Consider the following 13769-nt stretch of genomic DNA (forward strand, 5'->3'; position numbering starts at 1 on the left):
GATAAGAGACATGCAACTGTGCTATGTTAAACCGGGAATTACTTAAATGATCTTAAAGCAGAATGAATAAAAATAAATGTAGCGTATCGTTTATTTACTGCGTCGAAATAAAAATGTTAACAAAAATTTTTATAAATAGTACTTTTTCGAATTTTTTTTTGCATTTAGACTAAAAAATTATTTTTATAGTTTGTGTTACTTATTATTATCAAGCAACTATAGAATTTAATTTTCCTAAAAGATAAACAAAATAAATAAACAATCATAAGATTCAATTTTGTTTAAAATTTATATATCGCAAATGATACATCGAGTTTTAAAGGTTTAATAAGAGTTTTTTGAAAAACAAAGAATCATAATTTTTGTAAAGTTCTTTTCTTAATCGGAAAATATCTGTAATTTTTTGTCGTTTTCTGCGCACGAAAGGCGTAATTGCAAGCTGGATACGTGACTGTCTCCAGCAGATTCCTTCGTTGCTTTTGTACTTTCTTTTCGTAACTTGTCCTATAAAAAGTCACGGCAAAACAGTAATAGCGGTGGGATTAAAAAGAGTCGTCGTACGTCTGACAGAATTTCTTTCAAGTGCATTCGCACGTAACTGCAGCGCGCACTTGTCACGCACGTGTACGATTCGCATGCGTGTATTTCTCGTAGAACATAGAATAGACACCAAGCGCAGATTGCGCTCGTACATGTATGCGTGCGGCTGTGTGTATGTGTGTGAGTCTGAAGCGGATACAGGCAGAGGGGAAACAGATGTCCTTTCGCACATTAACATGCATGGCCGTGCCGGACCGATACCCACTCGATCAATTGGCATAATTAATTGCACGCTGCAGTACGAGGGTCAGCAACTCGGACGCGGAACGATCGACGCTCGTTCGAGCGAAAACGCGGATAACCCACTTACGTCCTGTCGAGCGAACGCCGATTTCGGTCCGCTCGTACGTATTCCAACCCTCGTGGAAGCGATATTGTTTATCTCGTCTCTACGAACGATAATAACTCTCGTGCAAATCACTCAAACGAGGACTCGCAAGCGAGTGAGAGCAAATTAATATTTTTATCGTTTTGATCGACAACTCTTATGTCGTGGCGTGATATACAGTTTTTATTGTATGTTACATTCATCGTATTTATATCTGTAATAGCAAAATGTAATTATTAAACAATTATAATTAAAATAATCGTCAATCAAAATTAGAAAATTTAAGGAAGAACGTCACAAAGTGATGTGCAACTTTGGTTTAGCAAATATTTAATTGAATTTTTATTTTTATTTTTTATTAATTTTAAAGATTTTGAAGATAAAATATTCCGATAAATAATCTTTAAAATATCTCTGAAACTATTTTATTAGTTATCAATTTACACTATTACAATTTAAAATTTTTCACTATTCAATTATTCATTATTTAAAGCCATGGTCTTCTGTTCGGAAAGATCGCGAAATCCCTAAAGTACTGAGAGCACCAAGCCATCAAATAACTTTACAGCGTGTACACGAGCTTGCTGTAAGCTTGTAAAGCTTTAGGGGAATAGCTACCATTTACGGCAGCATAACGTCTGACTTGGATGCGTCAAATGCGACGATATAACCCAATCGCGAGCACGTGCCGACGAGCCGAACTCCAAGAACGATGTGTTTCCGCGTTTCTCCGAGTCGTATCGCCTCTCTTGCGGCAATCCCTTCATGACTCCCGAAAGTTGGTCGGACGATTTGTAACCACCGACAGTGTGCTCTCGGAAGCCACGCCGGATCTCATCATCGTAAAGCCCGTCTCCGCCGCGAACAGTCGAATCCCTGTCTCCGTCTGTTGTCGGGGACATTACCGACACGCGCTGTACATCCCGTACCATCTGACGAGCCCGGAATCGCGATCCGGACGATCGTTTGAATAAGCGATCGACGATTCCTTCGAAACGCGCACCGATGAGACGAGCTATTATTGATTTCCCTTAATGTTCTCGCTTCGATTACCGGACTCCTACGTTAACGTTGATGGCGATAGGCAACTGGAAGTCAGACGCCTTAAAGTAGGCCGAGACACGCGAAGGGGAGATATCAGCTGAAATTAAGAAGGAAGGAAAGAGGGGCGGTCCATGATATTGGCTTTTGCGAAGGAAATATCGCTCGCACGAACGGAATTGAATCAGAATCTCGCCGAGTCTTCTGTCGATTTTCATTAAAGAAATAGCGTGCCGCTTTTGCTCGAATATTATTGGAAAATTATACATTAATTCTTTCAAGCTTCCGCGGATGACAGTAGTATATTTAATCTATAAATCGCTCTAGCTTGAAATTAGGACAATATTCAATTTGACTAAAATGGCTGAATCTTTCCAGATAGCTTTTGATATTCAAGTTTGATTGTACTTGCCAGAGAGCTGGAAATTATAATTTTATTAAAACGCGCGATATAATATTAACGAGAAATAATATTTTAACATATGAAAAGAAAAGGTATTTTTTTTAAATATCTTATCGATAACAGTGTAGTAATTATAACTCAGTATAAAGATAAAAAATAATTTTTCGAGAAGTATTTGATATTTTTCAAGATACTCTGATAATATTAGAGAGATATATTATATGTTTAAATAGAAGAACGCGGATAAAAAAAAAGCTTCGAGGCTGACGTTTCTTCGATCGCCGTCGCATTACTGCGCAATGGCGTAGCGATTCGCGGAATAAGCGGAAACAAAGTGCGACCAAAGTTTGACTTGCGTGCCGTAGATAATGCATAAGAATGCGATTTGAGGAGGTATGCAATGCAATTACAGTGCGACTGCCGCGCGATGTAATTTTCGAAGTAGATCGCAAAAAGAACGCTAAAGGAATAAACTCGTCGGCCGTGGTGGTTAGCAGATATCGCGCAGTTGCACAACGCCTATTAGCACTGTTATTCTTCTTTAATCCAGTCGGTTGCAGTCGCGGCGCTCGCGAGACCGCCAAGTCACGTAAGCGTTTCGCCCGAGTCGGTTAACAGATTTTCAGAAGCAGTTAAGCTCGTTCTGGGAATTTTGAGACGGGTAATCTCGCGCTGCTTTGCATTTCAGATATAAAACGGATAAAAAGAGTGGTATTTTATAACTGGATGCACGCTATTTCCGAACTATTTCCGACCGTTTTCCGAAAATTTAACATCACGTTAAAAATATATACCTATTTGCTAGTAAAACTTTTTAAGCTGTCGGAGATAATGCTATCATTGTAAAAAAATGCGGATTTATTGAAATATTATAGATATAAAAGCTAAGATAAATATAAATAATTAACGAAAATATATAAAAAAATTATAATTACATTTTTAGACAAATAATGTAAGTTTACATTTACATGTGTGACGTTTGGTTTATTTCCGGCGCGTTATGAGTTTTAAATTAGGAATTATTCTTTGGATAGCTCGAAGTTTTAGTATAAATTTATTTGGACCCACTACAAACACTAGAAATTAATTTTACCTGCAAATTTATAAACGCGTTGAAATTTAGATCTGTAATAATTGATATCAAAATTAATTATTTATAATTTTATAGGTACTGTTTTTTGCAGTGATTATATCTGATATTTAAATAAAAAAAGTACAAGTACAAAAATTTACATTAATGAGACAAGACAAATAATATTCTATTATAGAGATTATAAGTTTAATTTCAGAAATCGAGGTGTCTCCAAACTGTTGAACATTAATAGAATTTGCAAAAGAATAACTGAAACACGTACAAATGCACACATACATCATTCGTATCCATTATGTAGCAGGTCGGGAAAAGCAGGGTGAATATGAATACGTAATACTCGGCCGGTTGGCAATTGGAAAGGTCGCTGGCCACAAATAGTTTCCTTTGAAATGTTCCCCATGAGGGACGTATGATGACGTCGTAGCGCCGTCGTAACGTCATAGAATATGCTATCGTCATTGAAGAGACGTCATAGAACGCGGCGGCATTCGTCATAGGTCATAATGGTTGCGATCGATCGCGGCGACATTCGTAGTTATATACCGTAGTTTATACGACTTTCAATTGGAAAATATGAATAACGCGGCGAGGTGTTTTCACATTTTTCAGGAAATATCATTACTAATTATTACACACCTCGTACACGCATTATACGATATGTTTCTTTCAGGTATTTTTATAAGATATTATATATTTTATATAAAATAAGATGTAATAAATTATAATATATAATAGTTATTATATATTATATATATAATATAATTATAATATAATTATAATTATAATATAATATAATTATAATATATAATATAATAGTTAATAGATTTTTAAGGTCATTTGAGAATCTTTGTATCAAAATGTTGAGACAAATGTCGAGACAGTAATTTTTAAATGCAAAATGTTTAAAGTTTGACTAATTACATTGTCAAAAATTCACGCGCTCACATTTATTTTTATATCTTTTCCATATAAGAAATCTCAGAAATCTGCAATTAACGGGTGATACAGTTTTTCTGAGAAAAGAAGATACTTGGTGATGGTATATTTTACTTATTATTTTTAAATTTATTTTCTTTATGATAGTAAAAGAAATTGGATAAGAAAACAAATTGAATCGACTTACCGACACGATGCGCAGCAACGGAATTATTCACATATTGATCTGTAACATACCAGTACCAATCCAAATTATAATAGTGTTTAAAATAATTATTACGTACATTAAACTTTTATTTATCTCTTTTATGCAAATATTTAATAAAAGAATTATATATTTATATCTAATAACCATAAAAATATAAAAAATTTTATTTTAAAGTTTTTATGTGTTACATTACATAATATTTTACGTGCAATATTTTGCAAATAACAGATAACAAATAAATGATTACTTGGTTGTTTCGCCGGCGCCCGATTTTCTCTTCTAAGCCTCTTTTTTTCAGTCCTTGCAGTTCTTTAAGCACTCAAACGCGATCGGGACACGAATACGAAAATTGCTCAATGTTTTAAATGACACTTCCAACGCGTATTTTATCATATTAAGACAAAGATGTAACTCGAATATTATTACACGTTTGACACTCTTCGCAATAGGTAAACGACGAAAAAAGATGAGATGGAAAACTGTGAGAAATAGCAAGAATATTATTGAAGAGGATAACACGCCGATACGGAATTGTCTTGTACAAGTGCCGCCGTGCGAATAATAAGGGTGCAATAAACATAGTCGCGCCGATTCCAATTTGGGAGAATGCGGAGAATAGGATGGCAAAAGAGACGCATGCCGATACACAGCGCAAGATAGAAAGAGTGAGGAGGGGGAGAGGAGGAAATTACGCAAGCTAAGGACGACGAAAACAATCTCACCAAACGTCGCAGGTTGGCTTCGAAATTCTTAATACAAGAGTATTTATCGAACATTTATCGAAATCAAGTTGAAATCAAGTTGAAATCGAGTTTAAACTCGATTTCAATAAATGTTCGATAAATATACTAGTGTTAAAAGTTTCATGGTCGACTCGCGACGTGTGGTGGGGTTGTTTACGTCGTCGTGTTTACAATTATTCTGGGGCTTTATATCCCCTCTCTCTCTCTCTCTCTCTCTCTCTCTTGCGTGTTATGTATCGACAGAAATATTATGTTGTTCCCTTCTCACATTCCTTCAACCGTCAGTCGAAATCAGCGCGACCTTGTGCTTACTATTGTCCTGTTATTATTCGCACGACGGCACTCGTAGACGGAACAAGTGGTGCGCTACGTTATCCTCTCTAATAATATCCTTACTATTTGCCACAGTTTTCCATTTCAATTTTTTCGTTACTTATTGCGAAGAGTGTCAAATGTGTATTCCGTACAATAATATTCGAGTTCTTTGTCTTAAAATGAAAAAATACACGTCGGGAGTGTCATTTAAAAAATCGGACGATTTTCGTATTCGTGACGCGAACGCGAGTGAGTGCCTTGGATTGCGAGGATTGAGAGATGGAGAAAGCTCAGGAGGAGCATCGGGCGTCGGCGGAGCAACTTTAGAGTAAGTAACCATTTATTTGTTACGTCTGTTATTTGCAAAATATTGCGCATAAAACATTATGTAATATAACGCAAATAGAAACTTAAAAATATTCAGACAGAGAATAAAAGATTTGCAATTTTTAATATTTATTGTTATTAGATGTAAATATATAATTCTTTATTAGATATTTGCATAAAAGAGATAAGTAAAAGTTTAATATGCGTAATAATTGTTTGTCAAGTGATTATTTTGAACGCTGTTATAATTTAGATGTATTTTGTGTTACAGATCAACATGTGAACTCTCCGCTGCTGCGCATCGTGCCGGTAAGTCGATCCAATTTATTATTAAGAAAATATATTTTAAAATGCTGCAAAATATACAAGATGTTTCAGACTAATCGTATCACCCATTAATAGCAGATTTTTAGGTTTCTCATATAGTAAAGATATAAAAATCAATATCCAAAGTGCCTGAGCGCGTGAATTTTTAACAATGTGATTAGTCAACTTTAAATATTTTGCATTTAAAAATTACTATAGTCTCGACATTTTGATATAAAGATTTTTGTCTCCAGATGACTTTATCTGCTATTAACGGATAATATAGTTAGTTTTTTTGAGGGACATTCTGTAAATTTGAGAGTTGGAAATATGGCAATAATTGATCTGAATTCTATAAAATAGAGTATGTTTGCATTAATTCCGAAATTATTTATTCTCGAATACTTGTTTAATCGTACATTATCCGGTGCGCTCGGCGACCACGATTGATTTATCTGGGTTAAAAATTTTGAACGCCAGATGAAACGACGACGGGACATTGACGAGGACACGCGTAATTTGTCCGTCCTTCCGTGACGGTGCCGATTTGCGGAACGTTTCATTCGCCGAATGTGTGTCGAAGGACATGTGTGTGGAAATAAATTTGCAGAAATCTAACAGACACCGGTGCACATATTGATACTTTATATTGATATTGAATCGTGACCATTTATATTAAGACGACAGTTCGATAATTGTCATCGTGTAGTTTATATAGTTAATTGAGAAAATAATACGTGTTTATTTTAAAGCGCTGTCTGTAAAAATATTTCCGACTGTTTTATTGCGATTTTTATTATTCGTATGCGTAAATATTTTTGCGAGACTTGTGCGTTTAAGTATTATAACAATATTATTATGTTGTTTAAAGTTTTTATACAAATTTGCGCAAACTTTTACTTTTATATATTTAATTTTTTAAGTATTTTTGCTCTTATATAAAGTGGATTTGAAGAACTCATTTATCGAGATATTTAACGATGAATGTCAAAAACTTGAGAAAAGATGTTCCAATGGTATTTTCACTGAGCAAGAATCGTCTCTAAATTGGTCAAAGAATTCGCAGACGAGAGGAAATGCGATGAATTTAGAAAGGTCCGTGTAGACAGCTCTAAGTATTGTGACCTGAACGCAAAACGATCGCATGATTTCTATTGGAATACCTAGCGGGTTTTACGAGAGTTAAGAGTGCAGGCACAGCGCCGTAGAGAATAGGGGGACAGAGGGCGAAACGACGGGAGAAATCCACCCGTATTCCGCGATCGAGGGAGGAAGCCCGCGTTTCGTCGTCCAATGGCCGCTGGATAAGGCAAACCGGTGGCTTGTTATCCGCACGCGATTTCTTTTCCGCGAACCCGCCTATCGCGGCGGAATCGACGTTTATCGTGTCGTTCTTTTTTTCCACCCGGCCGACGGCGGCGAGCCTCGACGCCCGTGCATACATACGAGAACATAACCCGGAACTAATTACCGAACATAATAATCGCGGTCGGCCGGTCGGCTCGCGGATAAATTCAGATTCCAGGAATTACGACGGAAAAAAAGATAGGTGATGGATAGCGACGGTCGGTAGACGGTCGGTGGTTGGACTTCGGGGCGGTTCGGCGCACGTTGTAAGTCTCATCGAATTATCGCGTCTCCGGTTGCCGTTACGTCGTCGCGACGTTGTTTAAACGGCGATATATTTACACGACCGTGTTACCGCTCTTGCCTATTGCGATTTTGAATGAAACAGCTTTGTCACGTGATGAGTAAACCTGAAAATAATAATATCTCTCGTGCGATAGGATCTAGTTTGCTCGCATATGCAAATTATAAAACATTGAATTTACGGAATGGATTTTTCATAAATTTACATATTATTGTGTTTCTTTTATCCATATGAGTAACATTTTTTACTAAAAAGATTTTAATATCTTTAATTATAAATGCAAGAAAAGAAGCTTGAGAAGCTCTTACTCTGGAATAGTAAAAATTGGAAATTGGCATTAAAAGAGTCGATCCATTTGCCAATAATGCAATATAAACCTTATTAAAGTTACAAACATTTTCCATCGAGTCATCACATCGATTTGAAAAGCTTCTTTCTCGTTCCTTTAATTATCTGTGAATCGGACTCTCAGCTTGAATCTCTCCTGACTTTTTCCCGGCGATCGCGAGCTAGCTTTTCCACGTGGGCGGGCCGTCTCGGCACGTGAAGTACGCATCGACCGCGAGGACAGTGGAGTCCATAGTGAAGTCAATTGGCGCCTTGAAGTGGTCAGCCGTCGCCCGTGCGGGAGAGTGACTCGTCAGGTACGCGTCACAAGGTCTCTCTTGTCTCAGTCTGCGACCGCGCGGACTTCTGGGAACACCGGTACACGATCGACGATCCCAGACAATCCCGTTATTGTTTCCGCCGCGTTAAAAATACCTCACTCAGACACGCTATTATCTTCGCGGCCGATGCACGCGCGTCTCCCCTCGCGTCAGCGAAACGTCTCATCTCGCTTCGTCTTCGTCACGGAACATAAGTGCAGCGGATATCTCGAGGAGATCGAGTAGACGCGTCTAGGAATAAATGAAGAGTATAGTCCTGAAGTCCCGTCTAATTATGACTTGATTTTTAAGAGGAAGCATTTTTCTTCGAAATATGCTCAGATATTTTTAATAATTGTTTATTAGAATGTATCAACAAATTTTTTATTTTGCATTAGATATTTATATTTTTTAGATTAATTTCAGATAAATTTTGAGAAATTAGAAGATGACTAATTTTTCTATTTCTTATGCGATTACTTTCGCAAAAATATGATTTGCATAAATCACTTTTTGTTGAATAACTTTTTACCTAAATTATATCAAAACGAGGCGCGAATAGGAGAAATATAAAATCAGAAGAAAAACCGATTAATCTCGGCGAGATTGGACAATGTCCTGGATTTTTACATCGGCGAGCAGGAAGTCGCGCGGATAAAAGAAGGGAGGTAGAACGAAAAGACCGGAGGACATTGCCTCTCCGTGACCTTTCATTTCACATATAGAAGTCAGCGGTAGAATTGACCCAGCTCTCGTATCATCTACTGAAGAGCGTAGCACGTGACCGTGTCTTTGGTTTTTCTCTCGAGCTACCGAGTAAGACTATAGTGTTCGCGATGAAAGGAGCTTTTCGTCTGAAATCTTATGTAATACGTCTCGTTGTCCTCTGGTGTCACTCTATATCTTTGACGCGTCGGACTTTTAGACAAACTGAATCCTCCCGCTGGAATATTTTCGAACACCTAGTGTCGTCGACATTTGAACCGTGAAACTTGGAGTAAGCTTTGGACACAATAATTAGAATTTCCATTTATATATATTGAGTCACTATTTATATATTAAACTGCATCCTGCATATTCACCTACTTTTTATAACACGTACGGAAACAAAGCGCGCGATTTCGCTTTTAACGACGCAAGACACGGAAGGACAATTAATAGTTGCGGAAAATTTGACTTGTCTTCACTGCCAAGAACCGACGTGCGCTTTTACCGCCGTCAACCTCGTTCCGCGGCATCCGCAGATTCTTACCCCCCTGATCTTCTTCACTTCCGAAGTGTGGTAACCGCCCTCTTTGTTCGCCACACTGTCCTTATTGCTCCTTTTTCCTCCCCGCCGTCCACGACATTTCGACAATGGAAACTGCACGCGCGAGATCGCCTCTCTCTCGCTCGACCTCGTTCAGGACGAGATTCTCGAAATCTGCTTCCGACTAGCCCGTCGTCGTTTCCGCCGTTCCTCATCTTTCCGCATCTCCCCTCCCTTGTCGTCAATGTGCTCTGTTTTTCGCGTCAATCCGAGGCGCATTGAACATTTTATATCCTTCCATCGTCCATTTTTCCTTCGTGGTGCGAGTCGCGAACTCGGGACAAACATCAAAGTCATTTTTTTGCGTTTCGTCGATTAATTCTTCCGGTCTTCATGACGACTTTCTGGCTTTTACGGTGATTGCGAGGCAGCATTTGAACGTCACCGTTTCAATGAGAAAAGATTTAGCTGATTGTTGGCGGAGCGTTATTGTTGAAAACCATGCATTTGAATCAAAATCTTTTGTATTTGAAGCAGAAAATCTGTAGCATATTTCTCATTGTTTGTTATTTTTACAATTTTTATTTTGTAGAATTTTATTTTGCATATTGTATTTTACGAAGTAATACGAGGATGAATCGATTAAACCGAAACGATAACAGTTTTGGAAAAAAAGAATAAATTCATATCCGTACGCGATACCTATCGGATTGTATTGAACTTTTTTGAATATCTTCAACAATATATGGCGAATTGCGTATACATTTTTTTTTTTTTTTGGAAACAGTGCACACGGGGGCATATATATGGAAATTTCTGCTACAAATTACAACAGTTTCCATGGTCGTGAATACGGATGTATGTGACTTTATTTTAATGCCGCGTTGAGATACACGATGACGCAACTGTTTGAGAAAATTAATATAACGTTGACAAACCGGTTGTTATATTAAAATATTTCTATCTCATTAATAACATTCAAAAAGCAGAAAAATACATATTTTGTTTTATAATAAAAGTCAAGCACACTTTAAATGCATGATAGTCTCGTGAGTATAAATTATTTTTATCCGCTTACAAAGATTTTTAAATATACACACGTTTATAACGTGACGATGAAAGCAACAGCCGCGCTGGAGCATTAGACGTAAAATAATAACGAAATTATCATCGCGGCAAATTTTTTTTCCGTCGCTTTTCCGTCCATTCTGCGTCTATTATATTTTTTTACGCGATATCATCAGGCGGCGCTTGTGGAGCGTTATAATCTAGCTATCACATAATGCCTAATGAATAAACATTCGTATATTACATCTAAAATAATTACTGCAACGTAATCGCAGCATTCTTGTATGCTTTTTCTCTACATGTTTATCGCGTTTTATATAAAACTCTGGCAGAGCTACAAGCACCGTTTCCCGGCGCACACTCGCGCCGAAAGCGACCGTATTTACATGCAAAAAAATGCACGTAAAAGGATTCCAACATGCGGTGTCACAATAAAACAGCGATATAAATTACATATCCTATCTCACGTTTCAAACGCCGCATCTCCCACCGCCGTTTTCGCTCAAGTTTTCGCTCGCGGTAAAGCACGCGTGCGTGTTCCTTTTTTTTCTCACTCCATCCGTATTCATCGAGCGACCTCGAGGAACTCTCCCGCAAATCTACTGGGTGAAAATAATTACAGACTTTATGCTAAAAGGAACCAGTGAACTTTAACGATGACTTTGTATCATTTAAAGTTCCTTTGTCAAGATCTGCATTTTACAATATTTTAATTGTCGTTAAACATGCATATAACATAGTGTGTGTCAAATCGCAACATTACCGATGAATAAGATTCACTGAAGATTAATACAAAAAAACCATTTGACGTTTTACTCATAACGTGAAACTACTTTGCATTGGCGAAAATTACGCGCGTATCGGGCAATGCGTGTCTCGTGTTTGAAGCCGTTCCACGATATCCGTCATTAAAATCCGGTATCTGTCATTAAAGCGCAGTTGCCTCGTTAGCGGAATTATCCAAGATGTCCCGATGTACGCGATATCCCGTGTAATTCCATTAACCATTCCATACCATCAGGCGGGGTAGGGCTCGACCGAGCGAGCGGGTCGATGCCAACGATCGGCGGCTTTCCGATGCGCGATAAATAATCGCGACGTGTCGTCGCACTCGTCGGACGTCACGCGGAGTACATTTCGGCGTGACACGGCCGCGTCATGTCGCGTGACGCGCATCACGGCCGTGACGTTGCGGGCCCCATCGCCCTCTCTGTGCCCCTTCGTTCTCCGCCAATGACAGCGTGCACAGCGCGACCGGCCCGCCATTGTTCCATGCCCTCGTACGTCGTCAAACCTTGTCAGCTTAATTATAGGCAGACATCGTATGCAGTACGCTTGTCGTTATGCCGCGCGACACACCGCCGCCGCCGCCGCCGTCGCGTTTCCGTACGCGTGACGCCGGAATTACGCGCCGTGCAATCTGCAATTGACACGGCCTTTACGGCGAGCACGAAGTCGCTCGAAACCGATCCGAGCGTAGCTCCATCGAAGCGCCGTACATGCTCGAAGTCGCATCGCGATTTATCAATGCGAATCAAAAATAGAGACTGATCAAATTGAAGGACTATAGGTTTCCAGCAGAAATATTTGCAAGTTTTTCAAATATATACATATTTTGTGTAGAATAAATCTTGCAATATTAATTTCGAATGTTTCCCTTCGGTGAACAAGAAGAGACAAGTAAAACTTAATATTACGTAAAATTAAAGTTTTTAAATAAAATTACGAGTTACAAAAAAGTTTAATTAACAGAGAAAAAAAAGAAATACTCGGAAATGTTTATAAAATCGCGTGGTTCTTAGTTCCCGAATGTACGATATTTGCACTGATTGCGCTGAGTTTTATTGGATTTACACGGATTTAGATCGAAAGTGAGCGGAAGAAGGAGTGGATACAACCGCAGGAAAGATTTCCTAGCAGACCGATATTATCGTGTAAAAAGTCATCTCCGGTATTACTTCGTGAACACGGGGCAAGGGATAGGAGGGATGGATAGGGTAGAATCAGAAGAGAACGAGATTATCGAGTTCAGTTGCTCGAAGAGCACCAATTCATGTTCCGGATCTCGAGTTTCCTCGAGGCCGTGCTAATTAGCGGATTCATAGTTGCCTTAAAATGGCGTGCCTTTTCATTGATATTAGCACCCAAGAAAGAACAACCTAGAAAGAAGCTGTAAAGGTCCACTTTTAACTCAAAATATGGAAACTAAGAAATATCATAAGCAAGAATTAAGCGCAGTCAACGATGAAAGTTAATTTTTAACGATAGAATTTTAGTAATAATCTTTAATAAGTTTTAATAATCTGAATAATATTTGAATTTTGTATGCGTTTGAACTTCATCAACCGAGTTTGGCTCTTATTTGTCTGTAATATACATACATAGTTTAGTAATTGAATATCTTTCTCTATTTGCATAAAAGGAAATGTTTTGAAAATATAAACCCGTCATTCCAAATTAATCCGATAACTAAGTTGCAATATTTCGGAAATGATTTATTTATATTTCCACATAGAAAAACTAAATACTATCAACACATTCTCTTGTAACTCGCGCTATTTCATAAAAATTTATTCTCGGATGGTGCCATATTTGATTTCGCAGTCTAGATAGTCCAACCTCATACACGCTTGAAGATTGATGACACGCACAAATCCCTTTTTTTATCTGACAGCCTCAATTATTGTATAATATTTTATTGCTATTGCTTTGAATCTTTAACGCGAAAATCTGGTGTACTGCTGTGGAGAGATTTGCACGCGGGAGTATTAATCGTACTTTATGAACACTGTACATCGGAACAACTGTCGCGCACATTTGGCGGATCTACCATGCGCATCTCCCTGTCGCTATT

General features: G+C 38.1%; 1 protein-coding gene across 12 annotated transcripts in view; it reads left to right on the forward strand.

Annotated features, from left to right (window-relative positions):
* Window positions 1-13769, forward strand: part of pxb — a 525449-nt gene that overhangs the window by 365626 nt on the left and 146054 nt on the right. For 8 of the 12 annotated variants that reach the window (XM_067347452.1, XM_067347451.1, XM_067347455.1 and 5 more), the window contains one exon: window positions 6266-6303. The exons of 2 other annotated variants lie outside the window; for them this stretch is intronic. The gene's annotated coding sequence lies outside the window, so the exon portion shown is untranslated. Of the gene's footprint in view, window positions 1-5001; window positions 5996-6265; window positions 6304-13769 lie in introns of those variants that run through there. 2 more of the 12 variants (XM_067347463.1, XM_067347457.1) reach the window with 2 other exon arrangements.

This window comes from Linepithema humile, chromosome 1 (genome assembly GCF_040581485.1).
Source record: "Linepithema humile isolate Giens D197 chromosome 1, Lhum_UNIL_v1.0, whole genome shotgun sequence".
NCBI classification, from domain to species: domain Eukaryota; kingdom Metazoa; phylum Arthropoda; class Insecta; order Hymenoptera; family Formicidae; genus Linepithema; species Linepithema humile.